At 35.9% G+C, this 21,090-nt stretch overlaps 2 long non-coding RNA genes across 2 annotated transcripts; both read right to left on the bottom strand.

The window, feature by feature from the left end:
* Positions 1–2,572: 2,572 nt before the first annotated feature.
* On the bottom strand, positions 2,573–10,420 carry LOC108285801. Its single transcript, XR_001817705.2, has 2 exons — positions 8,227–10,420; positions 2,573–8,180 (listed from the first exon to the last, which is right to left on the bottom strand). It is a non-coding gene; the product is annotated as an uncharacterized LOC108285801 (long non-coding RNA).
* A 6,533-nt stretch (positions 10,421–16,953) lies between these two features.
* On the bottom strand, positions 16,954–18,306 carry LOC108285800. The gene is made up of 2 exons (XR_001817703.2): positions 18,117–18,306; positions 16,954–17,124 (listed from the first exon to the last, which is right to left on the bottom strand). It is a non-coding gene; the product is annotated as an uncharacterized LOC108285800 (long non-coding RNA).
* Positions 18,307–21,090: the final 2,784 nt, after the last annotated feature.

Below are 21,090 nucleotides of genomic sequence, written 5' to 3'. Positions count from 1 at the left end.
AAGTGGGGGGGGACAGCAAATTACAGCATAGATAAATACTTTTTAAAAACATTTTACAGTTGTAAAAAAATGTATCAAAAAAATTACCCACAAGACAAAATATCTGGACCTTTACAGAAGATGTTTGCTAACTCCCACTTTAAAGAATTTGAAGAGTCTTCTATAATTGAGGACTATTCATTAAAATGCCTGTAAAGAAAACAGTGAATCGCTGTAGCAATAGCTTTGATTCAGATCTTAAAATTGTATAAAATAAATTACAACATGTTATGAATTTTTAAATGACAGGTATTACAACTGTTCTTTGTGCAAAATACTGAGTAACCACTGGGAAAATATTTCAGATGAAAGGAATGACAAAGGCATGTTGTTCTTTGCGTCAGCAAGGCATCAACCTCTGAAAAAAAATGATCTGAAGAAAAAGGTTTCACCATTTCACGTGGAAATGGGATGCTATAGACTAGTGAAAATTTCAGAAACTGAGAATAATTTTATAATAAAACTGCTATATTTGAATGTTTTCCATTTAAAGAGAAAATATATTTTATATAAACAGAAAAGTACATTTGATACTTTATGGAATTAACTTTTATGAGATTTTTGTGAGAACAAGCGGTCTTCAACTTGTAAAATGTAAAGATTGCTTTTTTTTATTAAGTCTTTAAAAGGGATGCATTTCATTGTAAGTTTTGACTATGGCTTTGGAATAAATAGTTTTATATTTTTAAAAAGTGTGACTTTCATACATATATAAAAATGAATAGATGTTAAAGATTTTAACACATTCAATGAGGGAAGCAGACAGATGTTATATCCATTTCAAAAAAGAAGTCAAGAAGCACAAATTTATATGGCATAAAAGAATGTTTAAATTAATGGCACATGAAAGCAACTGTTTTTCCCCTTGGGGATAAAGGTGGGGAAGAGATAAGTCAATAGAGCTTGTGGCAGACAGGACAGAATTTGTGTGACTGTCAGGTAGGTTCAACATAGACTTGTAAAAGTAGCTCCCATGAAATCAGATCACCAGAGAAAGGATGTATAATTGCATAGATTTCCAAATAGGGCCTGGATGTGAATCTTAGACTTTCTGACACCAAATTCCAGGCTTGCTTCACTCTACCACATTGTCTTAGCTTCTGAAAAATGTACTCTCTTGTCACCTTAAGTCAAAGAAAGTTACCAAAAAGAGAGACAGAAAAAAAAAAAAAAAAGGAAATGAAAGCATAAAAGGTTAACTGGTCAGAGGTTTTCTGCTATTTCCCCTTACTGAGGCACAACTCCTGAAATAAAGCCAGCTGCAGAACTTGCTCAAATGCATGTTGCCTCAGTTGCAGTTGGAATAGCAGATTGAACTGAGACGGAAATTAAACACCTGCTTCTAAACCCCGACAGGAAACTCCTAAGCAGGGTCAAAGACCACCTGTCTTAGTCAGCTCAGTCTACCATAACAAGATACCATAGACTCAGTGGAAACAATAGATTTTATTCATTCGCTCATTCATTCATTCATTCATTTATTCATCCATTTTCGCACAGTTCTGGAAGCTGAAAGTCCAAGATCAGGATGTCGCATGGTTGGTTTCTGGTAAGAACTCTTTTTAGCAACCATTTTTTCACCTACTTCCTATGTCCTTACATGGGAAAGAGAAAGTGAAAGCTCTCTGGTACCTCTTTTTATAATAGCACTAATCCCACCATGAGGGCCCCGTCTTCACAATCTCATCTAAATCTAGTATCTCCCAAAGGCCCCATCTCTAAAGGTCATAAGGGTTAGAACTTCAATATTTGAATTTGCGTGGGGAAACAGTTCTGTATATAGCAATGCCAATATGTGAACTAACGGGCTTAAGCCAGGGACCTGAGATGGTCACAATTATGGGCAAGAAGATGTTCAATGCAAAATAATGAAATTATAGCAGTTTACAAAAGTGTTACAATTTATGTTTCTGCATGTTCCATACTAGAAAAAATAGAAAGGGACCATGGTCTCAAAGCGTGTGTGTGTGTGTGTGTGTGTGTGTGTGTGTGTGTGTGTGTGTGTGTTTATAAATTTTATTTGATAAAATTTATAGCCTTACTAGGCTGAAGAAAGGAGAACATTAGCAAAAAATGGATAGTAACATTAATACATTTGCCCACTACTAATGATCTAAAATGTGGCAATTCAAAAGGAACAAATAATTGTTTCAGCGTTGACTGTCACAGAATCTAGGGCATCATCAAACTTTGGTCCCTGTGGGCTTTTTACATGGAAAGAATGACGTCTCTCTCTCTCTTTTTTTACCTTAGCTTTATTCTCCAAACATTTTAAAATTTCATTCGTGGAGTATATTTTGCTCATAAGCTAAGCAGCTTACCAAATATATATATATATATATATATATATATATATATATATATTTCTTTGCACCAGATTGTTAAATACAGCCTCTTTACAAGAGGCTTTATTGTTTTGTTGTTGCTGTTGTTTTTATTTTTATTTAAAATTTTTTTTTTTATTTCCATAGGTTTTTGGGGAACAGGTGGTATTTGGTTTCATGAGTAAGTTCTTTAGTGATGATTTGTGAGGTTTTTTTTTTTTAACTTTAAAAAATTTTTGATTTCTTTTTAGATCTTTTTCAGTTTACGTTTGTTTGGCACAAGTAAAAATAACAGGGCTTATTCAATAACAAATGTCTCTAAGGAATAAACATTAAGACACCCAAATTAGGGTCTAAATTAAGGAAAGGCAAAACATGAAGAGTAAGTAAAGAAACGAGGAAGTGAGAATATAGATGATAGACCTAAGAGATTTGTCTTAAGTTAGGGTCATGCTACAGGGAGAGGGGAGGTAATCTGTCAACAAGGTGAAAGAATAAAGCACTTACATAAAGGAATGTAGGTTTATATATGATGGTGTTGGCCTTGCAGGTTTGCGGGAACCACAGCACAAGTGAGACACTCGCATGATGCAAATTACTCATGTGGATAAATAATAGATATGCACATATCGCAAGAGATCTTAACAAAATCTATTTAGCAACAATTTTCTAGTAATACACTATAAATAATCCATAATTATTCAGTGCCTTGTATCCTACCGAGTCTCAGTCTTGGTTTCTGATAGCCAGCTCCTTAATGAATTACTAAGGACAGCAGGAAGCAGCCACCAAGATGCTGCTTGTGAAAGTTACCTTCCTGAAAACACTTTGATCGTGTCGCTTCCCTAATTACAAACCTTTACTGGCCCCTCTTTGACATTGACAATGTCCTGAACTCCTTAAGAGGGAAAAAATTGTCCTTTACTAACTAGCCCAGTCCATCTCAGATATTCTCCCCTAAAAACTCTGCTCACATGAAGCTCACTGTCACATTAACTTCAACACCTCTGCACCTTTGCATAAGCTGTTCTCTATACTTAGAATGCTCTCCTTCCTTTTTGTCTTCTTTAATGAGATGGGCTATTGCAAAATGACAGCTTACCACTGCCAATTTCATCCAGATTGCTTTAAAAAGTTGTTTGTTGAAGGAGCTACACAAATTAAATTCAGGAAAGAAATATGTTGCAATATATCTGCATTTATCCATCCATTCTTTTGAAAACCTTAATCTTATTTATGTCTACTTTTGTACAGGCAGGCTTAATTAAGTTCAACATGTTATTATAAAGATTTTTTTTGTCCTTGATTAGTTTAAATAAATTCATTGGCAATCAATTCTCTCATTTTCAAGTCTCAACACAAGTATCATCTAGTCTCCTTTACTAGTAATTCCACAGATCTTCATTCATACTTTGGGTAAAGAATTTACAATGTGATACATAATTGATCTGTTTGCATCTGCGTCTTTCAGGCTGGATAGAGATTCCTGTATTCACCTTTGTATCCTCAGCTCTAACACAGGGTCTCATACGTAATTGCTCAATACATGATATCTTTAGATTCAAACTCCAGTCCAGTGAAATTGAACACTACACAATTTGCTTTTAATCATTCATTTAATCTTTCAACTAAAATAAACTGAGCACATACTATGTATCACTCATTGGGAATACAAAGACTAATAATATATTGTACCTACCTAGTACTAACATCCAGAAAAAAGAAGTAATCTTATACCTTCCATGTGAGAGGGTTTTCTAAGATATTCATGAGAATTTGATTTAAAAAATGGAAAATAAGGGTTGTACCTCTTTATTAGTCTTACACAGGAAACTACTTCACAGACTGTTTCAAAGAGAAATGCAGTACCTCATATAGTCAGAACAGAATTTGACAGCTGAAACACAAAGAAATTGTTCAACATCTACCGTATAACTGGCAAGCTCTGTGTAAAATGCTGTAAATATAAAAACAAGACAAAATATTTGTCATTATGTAAATTTGCGATGCTTGGGGAAAAGTATACACCCATGAAACTGTTAGCACAATCAATGCCATAAACTAATCCAACACTTCCAAAGGTTTCTTCCTCCTCCATTTTTGTTATTTTTTTTTCTTTTTTCATAAGAGCATTTAACATAAGTGCTACCATCTTAGCAAATTTTAAAATACACAATACAGTATTGTTATTCATTACAATGAATAATGTAATGTATGAAGGCTCCATTTTGTACAGTAGATCTCCAAAATCTACTCATCCTACATGAATGAAACTTTGCAACCTTTGACCAACATCACCCCATTCTCCCACCCGCGGTCCCTGACAACTGCTATTCTACTCTCTGCTTCTATTAGTTCGACTATTTTAGATTTTATATGTAAGTGAGATCATGCAGTGTTTGTCTTCTGTGTCTGGGTTATTTCACTTAGCATACTGTCTTCCAGGTCCGTCCATATTATCACTGATGGGAGAAATTCCTCCTTTTTATGGGCTGAATAATATCCTGGTGTGTTTATATTTGTGTATCTATATCTACATCTATACATATATGTGTGTGTGGGGGGTATATCTATCTATCTCTGTCTGTCTATCCATCTATCTAATGTTTTCCTTGTCCATTCATTTGTCAATGGACACAGGCTGTTTCCATATCTTGGCTACTGTGAATAATGCTGCAACAAATACGGGATGGTGGATATCTCTTTAAAATACTGACTTTATTTACTTTAGATATATATCCAGAAGTGGGTGTGTGCTGGGCATTTTTATATTCCTACAAACATAATTGAACATTGTTCTGAGATGCAGCTAAATTATGCAAAAATGTTTGATTTTGGGGGACCTCGCTTTTGTGATTTGGTAGGCATACCAGAAGCAGTGCTAGGTAAAGGTATAATTATTTCCCACTACTGAGGCAAGACCTTCTTGAGTACTCTACACAGTGCCCCATGAATTATGAAAAGTTCTACTTTGGTGAAAATGTGAACTATTTTCAGCCTTTGTGAATGTCAGGCACTGTTCTTTCTGATTCATTCAGGCGATGTTTTTCCTAGCCTCAGGTAGTTTTCTCACATGTGAGCACTGACTGGTACTCTGTTTCATGCTCAGGGGCTGTTTGCTGCCTATTTCCTGGATTATTTTTTGGTGCAGCTCTCTTTTTGTAAATACTCTTCTTGTGAACTCTAGCTACTTTGGCTTCCTTGGATCCTTAGTTCCCTGTTCTCAACCTAGGGAATCTGCTGAAATCTACCAGTGATCTCCATCCCTGTGACATGACCTGAAAATGCTCTTACGGAAGTAATCTGGGGCAACCACAGTGTTCGTCTTGTTTGTTTCCTGTCTCTGTGGTATCATTCTCCTATACTGCCAGATAGCCACTCTCCAGAAAACCATTGTTTCCTATATTTTGCTGGATTTTTAAATTTGTTTCAAATGATAAATCTATTCTTGTTTTTTCATTTTGCCAGAAAGCAGAAGTCACTGTCACACAATTTTGAAGCAAAAGAAATAACAAAAGAAAACTTGTTTATGGAAATCTTATCCCTTTCTAGATTTTTAGACACATTTTCTATTTAACATATTGCCATGGTATGAATGTTTATGTGCTCCTCAAATCTATACGTTAGAATGCTCATTCTCACAGTGATGGTATTAGGAAGTAGGGCCTTGTGAGAATACTGCTAATTGCCTTCTAGCAACACTGCCATTTGAAAGATAATAATAGCAACAACAATAATAAATGGATATTGAATACTTGCCATAATAAAATATAATCAGATTCATAAATCCAGCTGAGAGACCAGGTGATTCAGTGTCTACTTAAGAAAAAAGAGCTGATTAGTAATAATATTAGTTAATGCTAAAAACATATATTATACACCAGGCACTGTTGTAATTCTTGACAAATATTTACTAATATGATCTACTATAATTAGTCTATGGGAAAGTTCTGTTTCTATATTCATTTTATAGGTGGGGTAACCTAGGCATTCTCCAAAGTCTCTCATCTTGTAAATGGCAGAACCAAATTTGAGCCCAGCAGTGTTATTCCAGAGTCCCCCTCTTATACTAATCTCTCTCAATTAGCCTTTAAATTTGTTTAAAAATGAAAGCCAAGGATTATCACAGCTCTGTGCATGTAGGAGTTCAATTTTTTCAGAAGATGCAAAGCAAATTTCTGAACTATCTTTGCAGCAGTGCTCATATATGCATGCAGGGAGAATATTGGGTATAGCCCAATATTGTCATTAAGTTCTTTGTCTCTGTTTTAGGGTAGAAATGATATTGCAAAATGCTGAGTTGTGGATTGTCCTTTTAGTGCTGTCTGATAGAATGTTCTGTGATGATCTAAATGTTTTATATCTGTAACATCCAATAGCCAGTAGACATACATGGACATTGAACCCTTGAAATGTAAATAACATAACTGAGAAATGAAAATTTTAATTTAGTTTAATTTTAGTTAACAATTTAAATAAAAAAGTCACAAGTGGTTAAAAGTCACTGTATTGAGCAGAGCAGATCTATGATGGAGAAGTTTTCACTTGTCATAACAAAGGGCAACACAAAAAAGCTTCTGTGAGACACTAATTAAAACCTATGAGAACCAAAATAAAGCTCTTCTAGCCACTCTCTATGATTTCATTCCACCCACTCTTCCCCTTCCCTCTTCCCTGCCAGGCAAAACACACACAACATAAACACACACATAACACACAGAGACACAGACTCTCTCTCTCTCTCTCTCTCTCTCTCTCTCTTCCTCTCTCTCTTTCTCTGTCTGGTTTTCTCTGCCTGAAATGCCCCTCCCCTATAGCCTTGCAAATGTCTCCTTCCTTCTCAAAATGTCATCTTTCCTTTCTTGCTCCCCTGAATCCCCTTAACAAAATTGATTGCTCCTGTGTTCCTAGGTGTGATGGTTAATTGCATGTGTCAACTCTACTGTGCCATGGTGCGCTCGGCGTAAACATTAATTCTGGCTGCGTCCATGCAGGTATTTCCACATGAGGTTAGCATTTCAATCAGTGGACTCCATAAAGTAGATGATTCTCACTGGTATAGGCTGGCATCATCTAACCTGTTGAAGGCCTAAATAGAAGGAAAAAAGTGGAGGAAAGAGGAATTTTTCCCTTTTGCTTCTTGCCTGCTTGCCTGAGCTGAGACATCAGTCTTCTGTGCTTGAACTGAGATTTACATCTTCCACTCCCCTGGTTGTCAGGCATTCAGAATTGGACTATAATTACACCACTGGCTTTACTGGGTCTCCAGCTTGCAGATTATAGGACTTTTCAGCCTCCATAATTGCAAAAGCCAATTCTTCACAATCTAATACACTAGCTATAAATGACCTCTGTGATTTAAAATTAACTGTTTATCAACTGAGGATGGATTGCTGGAGTAACGAAAGAGAGAGAGAGAGACCAGGGACTAGAAGACCACAATCCAAACTGATTTCACAGAACTGCACAAGGGCATGAAATGTCCCTGGTAGCACGTCAACCAATTATGTATTGTTAACAATCTCAGCTTTGCTCCAATTATTCAAAAGATAATGAGTACATATTACTTTTGACAGTGTTGCCATATTTCCCTCAGTTTAGCAATAAGAATTTGTTAGAAATGCACCTCATCATCTTGCTTAAAACATAGAACTGCCAGTTTGGGACTTTTTAGTAGAAAACAATGGCATGCAGGATACTGATATGACTCCTGTGAATGAGTTGACTTCAGGAGTCCAACTTTACCGTGATACTATTCAATATGCCCAAGGTATCCCCACAGTTTGCAAGTATCCCCACAGTTTCTTGGAAGGTGCCCTTAAAGATTTCTTTTGTAGGCTGCAAAAGAAATATTTAAGGGCACCTTCCAAGGAAAATGTAATATCTCTCACTACTAATGGGGCAGTCAGGATGCACTCCTCATATAAAAGGAATATGAATACACTGCTATTCACCTGGAGGAGTGCAGTCAGTTGAGAGCCTCCTGCTCTAGTGCCCTCAGGAGACTAGATATGCCTGGGTATGGTGTACCAGGGCCTGGCCATCTGCCCCTTATGCAGAGTTCCTCCTCTGTCACTCTTTGCACCAGAGCTCTCTTTTGGTTGGCTGAGGTTTTGTCAGTGGTATACTTAATGCCCTTTGAGGCTAGGCCTGCCGAATCCTTCTACCCTATTCTCCTTTTCTACAGGGGTCAGACTTATATCACAGTAGTCTGAGTCTTTCTTTGTCTATTCCTGCTTCCTTTTCCTCTTTATCTTTCACTGAAATTACTCTTGATAAATTTCTTGCTCTTCTAATTATATTTTGGTGTCTGTTTCCCAGGAGACATAAACTGATACAGTTAGATCAAATATTAGAAACAAGAATCAGGCCTATAGAAGCACAGGACTTACCTCCATGGCCTCTCCATCTGCTTCTAGGTTGAATTAGCAAGAGAAACATACATTGTTTCTTATTTTTTATTCATTTTTACTTTAAAAGTTGGTCTTTTGTAGAACTGTGTTCCAGAAACAGAAATAAGTTCAGCTACTGTCAAAAACTTTTTTCCCTACTTGATCCATAAAGTAAAAGAAGTAACAGGTTACAGTAACTGGCAAAGTGGGATTATCTAGTTTTGCTATGCCAGTAAGAATGAATTAAGACAATTTTTTTACAATAGGAACATACACAAATATAAATCCATATAAATAATTTTTCTATTGCCTAAAAAAGATCTATGATTCTGTTTCTTAACATATATGCTTCCCACTAGACCAAACACAAATTTGAAAGGAAAAAAATATTCTGGAATTGGTACTTTTTTGAAAGCTATATGAAATATTTACACTTAGGCCAATCATAAGAAAAACCCTAAATTCAAATGCAGAATTCTCTAAATTCTTATGCTTATTGTAGACGCAACGAGAACATTCTGATATTCAGAAGTTTGGCTTTGTAGAATGATAATACCTCAATTAAGTCTAACCGTCCTGTGGAAATTTAGATTATACTTGGTAGCAAATCATCATGCTGTGAAGACATTATAAAATCTATAAAGCTATATGACTTTTTCACATATTAAAATAAGTAAGAAATCAGTTTAAACTTACTGGAACTCCTTTTCTAAAAGGAACTTTAGAGGTTGTTTTTAAGCCACCACCAGCACTGACTTTATTGTTTTAAAGCTATTTCTCGGCATTTAATGGAAAAAATGAAAAACAGAGTTACCTGTATTGCTCACAAATTACCTCTAAATTATTTTGTTTATTTTTAAAAGTGAAATCCCTCCTCAAATAACAAATATCCATCACATAAATCTTTATCACCCCTGAGAGGATGTAAATAAATACTGGCAGATTATAAAGACTTGTTGATGACAATTTAGACAGCAATAACTCCAAGACAGACCTAAAAGTTCTGCAACATGACCAGATCAAGTGGTGAAAGACCAAAAGTCAAAGTGACGGGCTAGGGAGAGATCCCAGGACACCTGGGTGCTAAACCTGCCTCTGCCATGTTGGAGGAGTTCTTGACCTTTCCAGGCCTATTTCCTCACTCAGACTGTGAGAGGACAGGTTTTGAGGATGTCTAAGCTTCATTCAATTAGCAAGGCTACTTCCCTTGGATAAGAAGAACCAAGAGTGAACCATAAATATTTCCAAGGTGTAAAGTTTGAGCATAAAGAAAAACCTAACCAGTCTTTCCCTCCGTCTTCTCACGGAAGATTGATTTAGAAAAAAATTAACCATCAAGTACAAATGAAAAGATGTTTAACTAGTCATAAAACCTGCAAGTGTGATAAATGAAAGCAAGTAGTTGAACAAAACTTGAGATGCTTTGTACCCTTCTCCATCTTTAATCTGCCCTTACACATCAGCTTCAGGGCCTCCATGAGAGGGGTCATTAAAGACCTAGGGATTACAACAGAAGGTTTTTCGTAAGAAGGCTCAGTTTTTCCCTACAACACGCTTGCATGCACATGCTGGTCAAATAAATCTAGGCCATTTGACTAAAACAGAATGTTTCTCTTCTCTTCTTCTTTTTCTTCTTTTTTCTTTTTTTTGAGACAGATTCTTGCTTTGTTGCCCAGGCTTGGGTGCTTTGGTACAATCTTGGCTCACTGCAACCTCCACCTCCTGGGTTCAAGCAATTCTCCTGTCTCTGTCTCCCAAGTAGCTGGGACTACAGGTGCATGACACCATGCCCAACTAATTTTTTTTTTATTTTTAGTAGAGACAGGGTTTCACCATATTGGTCAGGCTGGTCTCAAACTCCTGACCTCAGGTGATCCACCTACCTCTGCCTCCCAAAGTGCTGGGATTACAGGCATGAGTCACCGTGCCTGGCCCAGAATGTTTATCTTTTGAGCTACTATTTTAAATAAATAGGATAGAACTTTTCGATTTCTAAGACCACCAAATAGTTCTAAGAACACCAAATAGTGTTCTTTTAATCTAGAAGACATTATCACTGTCATTGTTGATATAGCATCTACTCAGTTACAATCCTGATTTTCAAAAGTCAAACCCATGTTGCAATCATTACACAAGAAAGGAATTGAGGATAGGGAATACTAAAGATGTCGAATGTTATCTCTGAAGGAGCCAAGATTAAACTTTTTATGTCATATTCATTTTAGTTAATTTCTAAGTCTTTAATAATCCAATTTGAACACAGTTGGGAGTGTCCTCATTAATCTAGGTCTGATGACATGCGCAAAGCCATACTAGTGAAGGGAACAAATAAGAAGACTGGCAATCAAAACATAATAAACCATGTGCCATAATAGAAGAAATCCCAAAATCCAGTTTGAGGAGATGAAGAAAGCAGGATATGAATGGGAACCTGAACAATGAGGGGAGTAGCTAGATTTTGGTGGGATTTGGGGGAAAGGGAGAACACAGGGTCAGAACAGTATTTGTAAAGATTCCAGAAGCATGAGAGATCAGATAATATTTAAGACTAAGTATAGAGTTTGGGATAATGGGAGCAGATAATGGCGAATGGAAAGACTGGAGAGGCAAGTGGGACCACATCATGATGGAAGGACATGTTGAACCTCCATTTCTAAACACTTTTCACCTACATTCTGAATCTTCATTTTATCTCCACAATAAACATGCTTAGAAAGCATACTGTCATTTTCTTTTTTTCATTTTTTTTAAGACAGGACCTCATTCTGTCACCCAGGCTGGACTGTGGTGACATGATCATAGCTCACTGTAATCTCAGACTCCTTGGTTCAAGTGATAGAACCTACTCTTACCTCAGCCTCCCGAGTAGCTAGGACTACTGGCATGTGCCATCACACACAGCTATTCTTTTTATAAATTTTTTGTAGAGATGGGGTCTTGCTATGTTGATTAGTTTGTATTGGCATTTTTATAAAAGGGAATGAAGGCTCAGAGTAAAGTGATTTGCTAACATTTCTTTAACAAATGTGCTCTATATTCTACTCATAAGACTGTCTCCTATATCCTAAAGTGTTAAAAGGTGGCTGGAGGAGGAATGTTGATAGCAAGTGTTCTCTTGCCATTCATTCTGTAATTCAGAAGTTACTCCTAAGCCACAGACTTCCACACCCATCTGCATTACCCATTAGAAAATTCATCCATGGCTTTTATAGGATTTAAACCTAAGACTGATTCCCTAGAGGGTCGTTGGCAGAAATAAAAAGTGACTCATTGGACAGAATTAGTATCCTGGGATTCTTGCTTCTATTTTTAAAGTTATTAGATCCAGAGAATTCAAATTATTAATGACAAACTTCATGGGTAAGTTAACCAAGTAAGAATGACAAACAAAATTTTCCCTGGATTATAAACTGCACAGTCACCAACAACTTGGCAAGATTAGGAGCAAAATTTGTACAACAGTTGAGTAATGTGGTGACTTGGCCATCCTCTCTATATGAGTGACTTGTCACTGGCTATGAGATCTACTAAACTAAATCTAGATAGAAGGGGCTTTTAAGTAATATCAAGTTGATACTTGAACTCTGACTGGATCTTAGATTTATTTCTCATTTGTCCAAAATTCCTTTTTTCAGCCAGATGAAACAATGCTCAAAACACTGAAAGTCAATATGTGTTGATAGCAGGATTCCTAATTTTTGATCAAGTAAAATTTATGTTTTCATGTCTTCTCAATTCTTTCCAGGCATTCTTGAGTTGGGAAGCATAAACAGTATTGAAAATGATGAGTTAAAAAACATTTATCCAGATATTCAGTTTTGTTGAGATTTCTTACAGTAATCTGTACTACATGGCATAGTTCAAATATATAACACTTTTGCTGTTGGAAATCTGGTAAGCTTCCCATCTAGACAAGATTTTGGAAATCATATTATGTACTAGGCAAAATATGATCATATGAACTACATTTTAATTAAAGATTAATGGGTATATTAGAACTTTCTCAAAGTTAAGCAAGAAATATATCTCAAATTACCTTAAGCAAACAGACAGAAAGGAGGAAACCTCATCTTAAGTAAGTGGGTCAGGTACGAATAGACTGAGGAGACCATGCAATGTCACCAGGCTTTCTTCTTCACCTCTGGATATGCTTGCCTTGATGTGCTCTTCATTCATAGGTTGATATGGTTAGATTTTGGGTCCCCACCCAAATTTCATGTTGAATTGTAATCCCCATGTGTCAAAAGACAGACCAGGTAGAGGTAGCTGAATCATGGGTGTGGTTTTCCCCATGCTGTTCTTGTGATAGTGAGTTCTCAGGATATCTGATGGTTTTACAAGGTGCTCTTCCCCCTTCGCTTAGCACTTCTTCCTGCTGCCTTTGGAAGAAGATGCCTTCCTTCCCCTTTGGCTTCCACGATTATTGTAAGGTTCCTGAGATCTCCCCAGCCATGCTGAACTGTAGTCAATTAAGCCTCTTTCCTTTACAAATTACCCAGTATCGGGGAGTTTGTTACAGCAGTGTGAAAACTGACTAATACATAGATTTTCCAAGTCTTGGCAAAACAGTGCCTCTGAGCTCCATTATTCTAACAGCTGCAGATTCTAGTGAAAGTAAACACCACTCTTCCTGGCACTTAGAAATACAACCTGATTTGAGCCACCTGCCCATTCTTGATCACAGTTTGCAGAGGGAATAATGAGTACTCGACTGACCTTTGATTGACCCTGAATTTAGTTGACCTTGAAGTAGGAAATGGGTTGTTTCTCCAGAAGGAAAAAGTGCAGAGCAAGTAAAAATAAATAAATAAATAGCTTACAGATGTCTTCCACACAGGCAAATCAAATACAGAAAATCTTTCCACAGGCAAATCAATACAGAAAACCTTTCTCTTTTGGTAGCCAAAATAGATAAGCATCTTTAGAAAACACATTTTTGCAATACTCTCTACATATTTGAAGAATATATTATTATGCTATTAGAAGGAAAAAGATTGTCTTACTCTTCTACCAACAAAAATTGCTTAAAATCACTATTTTTTTCCCAGTAACCAAACTATTAAAATACATTTTAATGGACTTAGTTACTTTAAATTCAAGTAACTATGAGTTAACATATTCTCTGCAGTGAAAACAAAAACAAAAAACTTTGCTCATAATATATCTTAATGGAAGTTAATTAGCTGACACAGCCGGCAAAGAAAACAAATAAGAAACAGAATGATATTTAGGCAACTAACTAAATTAAAAAGCAGGTCTCTGTTTCTGGAACCTGTCATTGTGCTATATGCCCCCAAACTCTCACACTTATTGCTAAAAATCCCTAGTATCATTCAAAAGTTTCTTTACCTCAGATACTTTTAATAAAATTGTTGACAAATTCATCTCTGTACACAACTTAGGAAAAAAAACCCTCTATTCCATGACTGCTCAATAAATAGATATTTACTTGTAATCTCTTCTTCTGATAGCTGACTTTGGGATTTGAGGCAGGGAAAAAGCAGGCAGGGGCAGCGGGAGGATGGAGAAGAGGCTGTGAAGATAGGGAACAGTCAGTGTTTCATGTTAGACCTAAAAACAAAAGAAAGGAATTCTGAAAGTTGGCGCAGTATCACATTATAAACAAAATGCCTTCCCAAGCGATTGTATAAAAGGCATTTCACAAGTTAAACAATTACCCTACTGCCATGGTTGTGAAAGAGCAAAGACTAAAAAAGGAAACAGTCTACCTTCTTTCTCAACCGGTTAAGGCAGATATTCTCAGAATATTTGAGGCTGAATCTCTCTCATATGAGTTGATTCCATAACATTCTCTCTAATTCCTATTCATTCTAGAAGTGTGATTTGCAATCTCTTCCTTATGAAATTAAAAAGTTTCTTTTTAACATAATTTGATGCCATCTTTTGACTTAATTGGGCCATACTATGAGCTTTGACTTAATTGAGCCATACTATGGGTTTTTCCCACTCAGAAAATGAGGTCCATAAAGCTAGAGGTTGGAGAACTGCCCAGAGAGGATTTGATTCCTTCGAGGTGGGCTTTCTCACCCACCCCTTCTTCTCTGAATAGACCTGATCAGGTTGAAGTGTTATTTCCCTCTACCTGAGCTTCTCTAATTAAAGACTGGTTTCCGGATCAGAAATATGGTCGGTGCATACCACTGCTTGCTATGGAGAGTGTTTTGCATATATGGATTTTGATAATTACATTTTTTTATTCCGATAAAAGACAGTCAGCTGCTTACATATAAAAAGAACCCATAATAACCTCCTATTCACAGAACTGCAAATGCTGACATTGGTTTGTTCCATTGTTTAGACTTTCCACTTACCCTGCCTGTCCATTCCCCTAAACCCATTTCAGTGGAAAATGGGCACATGGTGCATGAGGAAGACATACCTGCTGGGACCCATAGGAAAGGCCTGCACCAACCAGAGGAACTGGGAGAATATCGGCCCCTGGGAAGGAAATCACATGCTTTGGAACAGTTCATTTAAAACATGATGGGGGCAGGTAAGAAAGAGGGAAGAGAAAATAAAAGTTGTCTTTGCCTGGCTCTGCTCCTACTGGTTTTGCTACATCCTGCAGAGAGGGGTGTGGAAGTTAAAAGCACTTGTGTTGTCTTAGTCAAGCCTAGAACTGAAGCTGCCCAACATCAAACCTGCCCTATTGTCCAGGACCAGCATTTCCAGCACTTCCAGTTGTCCATATCTGCACTTCCAGGAGTAAACAGGCAACTGAAATGCAAGTTGGTCAGCAAAAATCCTGGGAAACAAGTTCCTGGTAGAACAATGGCTAGATAAGAGGATCACTTCTGTGTCTGTTTTACAGTGAGGTGCTAAATGTCACAACCCAAACCACAGGAGATTTTCAAACCAAAATCATAGCTTGAACTGCAGTGAGCAGAAAAGCATTAAAAGTGTGTTAATACACACTTGTTAAACTTTAAAAAAGTACACTGCCAGTACACATGCAATTGTCTGCTCCATAACAGACGTGCCAAATTTTTGAATATATAAATTAAAAATTATTCCTAGCTGCTGTGGTTCAAAGTAGGTGTCCCTCCAAAGTTCATATGTTGGAACTTAAAGCCCAAAAGGAACGTAAAGCCCAAAGTGATGGTATTAAGAAAAGGAGCATTTGGGCGTTGATTAGGCCACACGGGCTCTGCCTTCTTAAACTAATTAGTGCTTTTAGTGCCTTTTTTTTTTTTTTTTTTTTTTTTTTTTNGCAATTCTCCTGCCTCGGCCTCCCGAGTAGCTGGGACTACAGGCACACGCCACCATGCCCAGGTAATTTTTGTATTTTTTTAGTAGAGATGGGGTTTCACCATGTTGGCCAGGATGGTCTCAAACTCTTAACCTTGTGATGCACCCGCCTCAGCCTCCCAAAGTGCTGGGATTACAGGCGTGAGCCACCGCACCCGGCCAATTAGTGCTCTTATAAAAGAAGTTGGGATTGCTTTAGCACCTTTTTGCCTTTCCATCTCTTCTGTCGTGGGAAGACAGCATTCTTTGTTCCCTTTTTACTCCTTCCTCTGTGTGAGGATGCAGCAAGTAGTGCCTACTTAAAGCAGGGAGCAGCTATCACTAGACACCAAATCTGTCAGCACCTGATCTTGGACTTCTCAGCCTCCAGACTATGAGAAATAAATGCCTGTGGCTTACAAATTTCCAAGCCTGTGGTATTTTGTTGTAGCAACAAACCCAACACTAACTTTAATAAGCTTCTTCTCTTAATGTTTAATATATTGTAATTATGTAATTAATTATAATTGGAAGAGTGTAATAGATTGTAACAGATTACCAAGGCAGACCAATAAAATGAAGAGTCTACCTGACATCACTTTTTGAGGCCGTTCAGATTCCACCGACCAAATAGAATAAAAGGTCATTGTATTAGTCAAGGTTCTCCAAAGAAACAAACAATAGAATATATACGCGCGCGTGTGTGTGTGTAATGTATATGCACACACACACACATGTATATCCTTACATAATGTACATAATGTACTTATGTAACGTACATGTGCACATACACATGTATATATTCTTGACAAGGTTAGGAGCAAAATTTGTACAACAGTTGAGTAATGTGGTGACTTGGTTGTCCTCTCCATATGAGTGACTTGTCACTGGCTGTGACATATACTAAGCTAAATCTAGATAGAAGGGGCTTTTAAGTAGTAACAAGTTGATACTTGGACTCTAATTTAGCATTTATTTCTCATTTGTCCAAAATTCATTTTTTCAGCCAGATGAAACAATGCTCAAGACATTGAAAGTCAATATGAGTTGACAGCAGGATTCCTAATTTTTGATCAAGTAAAATCCATGTTTTCATGTCTTCTCAATTCTTCCCAGGCACTCTTGAGTTGGGAAGCATAAACAATATTGAAAATGATGAGTTAAAAAACATTTATCCAGATATTCTGTTTTGTTGATTTCTTAACAATAATCTGTACTACAGGGCATAGTTCAAATATATAACAGTTTTGCTACTGGAAATCTGGTAAGCTTCCCATATACTATATTATATATAGTATAGGTGTGTATATATGTGTATGTACATTACATATTAATATATATATTTATGATACATGCCATATATAAAAAATATATAAACAGAGCATGTCTCATATATAAAATGTATGATACATAATGTATATTTCTAAATACACATAGATAAATATTATTATACAAATAAATACAAATAAATATGTATAAAATATATTCTATATTTTAATATATAAATAAATATATATAAATTAATACTACAATGAATCTCTTTCTCTCATTTTTATATAATTTTGTATATAATTAGTATATAAAATTATATACTTATATATTTATCTAATTACACTTTAAATAATTATAATTATATTAATATATTTACTGTAAATCCATAAATATTTATATTTGTGATTTAAATATAATTATTATATAAAAATAATATACAATTTATATAAATTTTATATTACATATAAATATAAATTTTATATAATATATAAATTGTATATAATATATAATTGTATATTACATATAAAAATAATTATATATTTACATAATTAATGTGTAAATCATATATAATGAGAGATAAAGAGATTTATTGTAATATTTTTATATATTTAATAATATATATAAAATTATTTGGATTATATATTTACATATACTATATAAATGCATAAATTATATATAATTAATTATATATATAATTATATATTAATTCTGTTTTATGTATAATATATGACATTATGTATTAGATAGTTATATATATTCATTAAATACAATATATATAAAATGAGAGGGAGAGATAAAGACAGAGAAACAGAGAGAGATTTATTGTAATAAATTGGCTTACATGATTGTGGAGTCTTGACAAGGTCAAATCTGCAGGATGGGCTAAAGAGCCAAGGAAGAGTTGGTATTGCAGCTCAAGTTTGAAGACATTCTGCTGGCAGAAATCCCTCTTGCAGTAAGTTCATCTTTTTCTCTTAAGGCCTTCCACTGATTGGATGAGACCTACCCACATTATGGAAAATAATCTGCTTTACTCAAAATCTACTGATTTAAATGTTGATCTCATCTAAAAAAAAACAACAACAACAACAAAAAATTTCACAGAAACATCTAAAATGTTTGACCAAATATCTACGTAGTGTGGCCTAGCTAAGCTGACAGATAAAATTAACTGTGACAGTCACTTTCTCCAATATAAGCTATTCTGATCTTGTTTGAACTTTCAAAGGCCAATTAGCAAGAGTCAGAGGCTAGGAAGTATTTAGAGCTGAGAGAATGTATTTTGTAATTAAAAAAAAATGGAATACCTATGGAGAGTTATTTGAAGTTAGTAACACGTTAAGATTCTTTCCTAAAACATGAAAAAATAAAGAAAGAAATTAATTCCCTTGACCTTTAACTTGGGTTTCTCATCTGTTTTGGAATATACCACTGTTCTAGGAAAATAATCATACCAATTCCTTCCTTGTAACTGACATATTTAATGATAAGATGTAGATAAATTATATAGGTGATAAATGATGTAGATAAATAATATAGGTGAAAATTCCATTGACTAATTCAAACTTGCTGCTTCTGACTTAGATAAAGAATGTGTGTTTTTTTAATCTCAGAAATTGTCAAGAAACAGTTTCTGGAATTTGGAAACATAAAATATTTTTCTTAAGCCTTACTTTAAAAAGATACATATGTATGTTTCACCTCTAGAATTTGCTTTCTATTTTTCTATGAAGATAGTTTGTCAGGGCTTGGTAGCATTAGTGTATGCAACCCAAAAGGCAGTCTTAGAATGGGGTGGTGACCAGACAGCAACTGTCCCAAGTGGTTCTCTAGGGGGCAAATATTCAAAACTCAAAGACTCCTGGGCTGGATATAGTTGAAGAATGGCACAAAATATTTGAAGTAGCCACATAAAACCTACAGTTCCAGAAAAGCTTCCTGGCTTTCATTTTCTTATCAGAGATGTTTCCAGATATATCAAAACAACCACAAAGGTAACTTGATTCTTCTACGCCTTATCTCCCTTTAAGTGCAGGACTTCACTATCCTGAGACTACACATTCTTTACAAAAGACATGAATCTGATTTCTGGAAATGAGAACAAAATACAATTGTAATGAATAATTTCTATTTATACTTTATTATTGGTGGCAAATGATTATTTCCATATTTTTTAGCTCTTATATCTTAGATCAATGAAATGTGTAAAGCAGTCATTTAATAATCATTTCAACTTGCTATGCTGAGGATATGTTTATTCCTTCAACATATTGTGTAAACCATGTACTAGCTTCGTGGGGTACGCTGGAGATTCTGAGAAGAGTAAGACACAGCTTCTAACCTCAAGGAGGTCTTGTTCTAGTTGGAGATGCAGGTGGTGCTATGGGTTAAATGTTTTCCCCATCCAAAATTCATGTTGTAACTTGACCCCTGATGCATCTGTATTAAGAGGTGAAACTTTTAGGTCACTGAGTCATGAGGGCTCTGCCCTCCTGCATGGAATTCGGTTCCCTTTTAAAAGGGCTTGACAGAGGAAATTTGCCCTTCCCCCCCCTTTAGTCCCTTCCACCATATGAGGGCACAGCACTCCTTCCCTTTGGAGGATATGATAGCAAAGTGCCATCCTAGAGACAAAAAGCAACCCTCACTAGACTGCAATCCTGCCAGAGCCATGATCTTGGACTTCTTAGCCTCCATAACTAAGAAAATAAGTATCCGTTCATTCTAAATACTCAGTCTGTGGTATTTTGCTACAAGAACACAAACAGACAAAAATGGTGGGTGAACAAATGTAGGTGTCATAACAGCCAAGACACAAAGATGGGGGTCAAGTCTTCTTCAGAGAGTGGAGGTTATTGACAGTCCAAGTCAGTAAGAAAGATATAAATTCTCCCTATGTCTACTGCATGGTCAGCAATAGATTTAGCCTTCCCTGAGTGTGCTGTTGCCCTTAGCTGTGAACAATTTGACTCAAATTGAAGAAATTTTTTGAGGTTTTCATTCATAGCTGGCAGGCAATGGGCTACATGGACTATGGAGTCTGAAAGACAGGGCACCTCTCACAAAGCCTGACCGGAAGGGAAAATAGGAGGCAGCCAATGTAGAACCGGTGCCTGAAGTGTGATCTTTAGGGAGCTGGAGCACTTTGTCCTACAACTATCTAACAAAAGAGCTACCACCCTCACACTCCTAGCTCAGTCATGCTTCATCTGAGGGTTGCTAAAATAGTGTAGGCCTTTATTGCATTTGTTATTTATATACTGATGCCTACTCCCAAGAATAATGTAAGCTTACTTGAAGTCACACATACAATATTACCACTGAAAGAATACATAATGTTTTAAAATAATTAAGGAAGTAATAACTAGGTAATTTAATCTAGTTTAATGCAACTGAGCATTAAATTTAGCTCTATTTTTTACTGATAGTCAAAGAGAAAAGGAAAAAAGAAAGAAGATGGGGCAACAGGATGAGTTCACATGCTTTCATCAACATAAAAAGAAAATGAGCAATTTAGAAATGTCTTTTTTTTTTCCTCTAGGAGAAAATTCAAAGAAGGATATCGTGTAAGGATATTTCTCTAAAGAGGATTAGATAACTAATAGTAGTACAAAGGATGAAAATACATAAATACAGCTTGTAGGTGTTGGGGAGGGTATGAATTCCGAATAAAAGCTGAAGGCAAATTGTTAAAGTTTTTGAAAGGTCTTTCTACGGTGAGCCAACAAAGTGACAATAACTCCCACTATTATATGTTGACACTGTATTAGGGCTTTACATATATTTTCCCTAATAATGTTGGGAGGTACATACTA

Source organism: Cebus imitator, unplaced genomic scaffold, assembly GCF_001604975.1.
Source record: "Cebus imitator isolate Cc_AM_T3 unplaced genomic scaffold, Cebus_imitator-1.0 Scaffold307, whole genome shotgun sequence".
NCBI classification, from domain to species: domain Eukaryota; kingdom Metazoa; phylum Chordata; class Mammalia; order Primates; family Cebidae; genus Cebus; species Cebus imitator.
The sequence above is the reverse complement of the archived record's forward strand: the minus strand, read 5'-3'. Positions and strand labels throughout refer to the sequence as shown.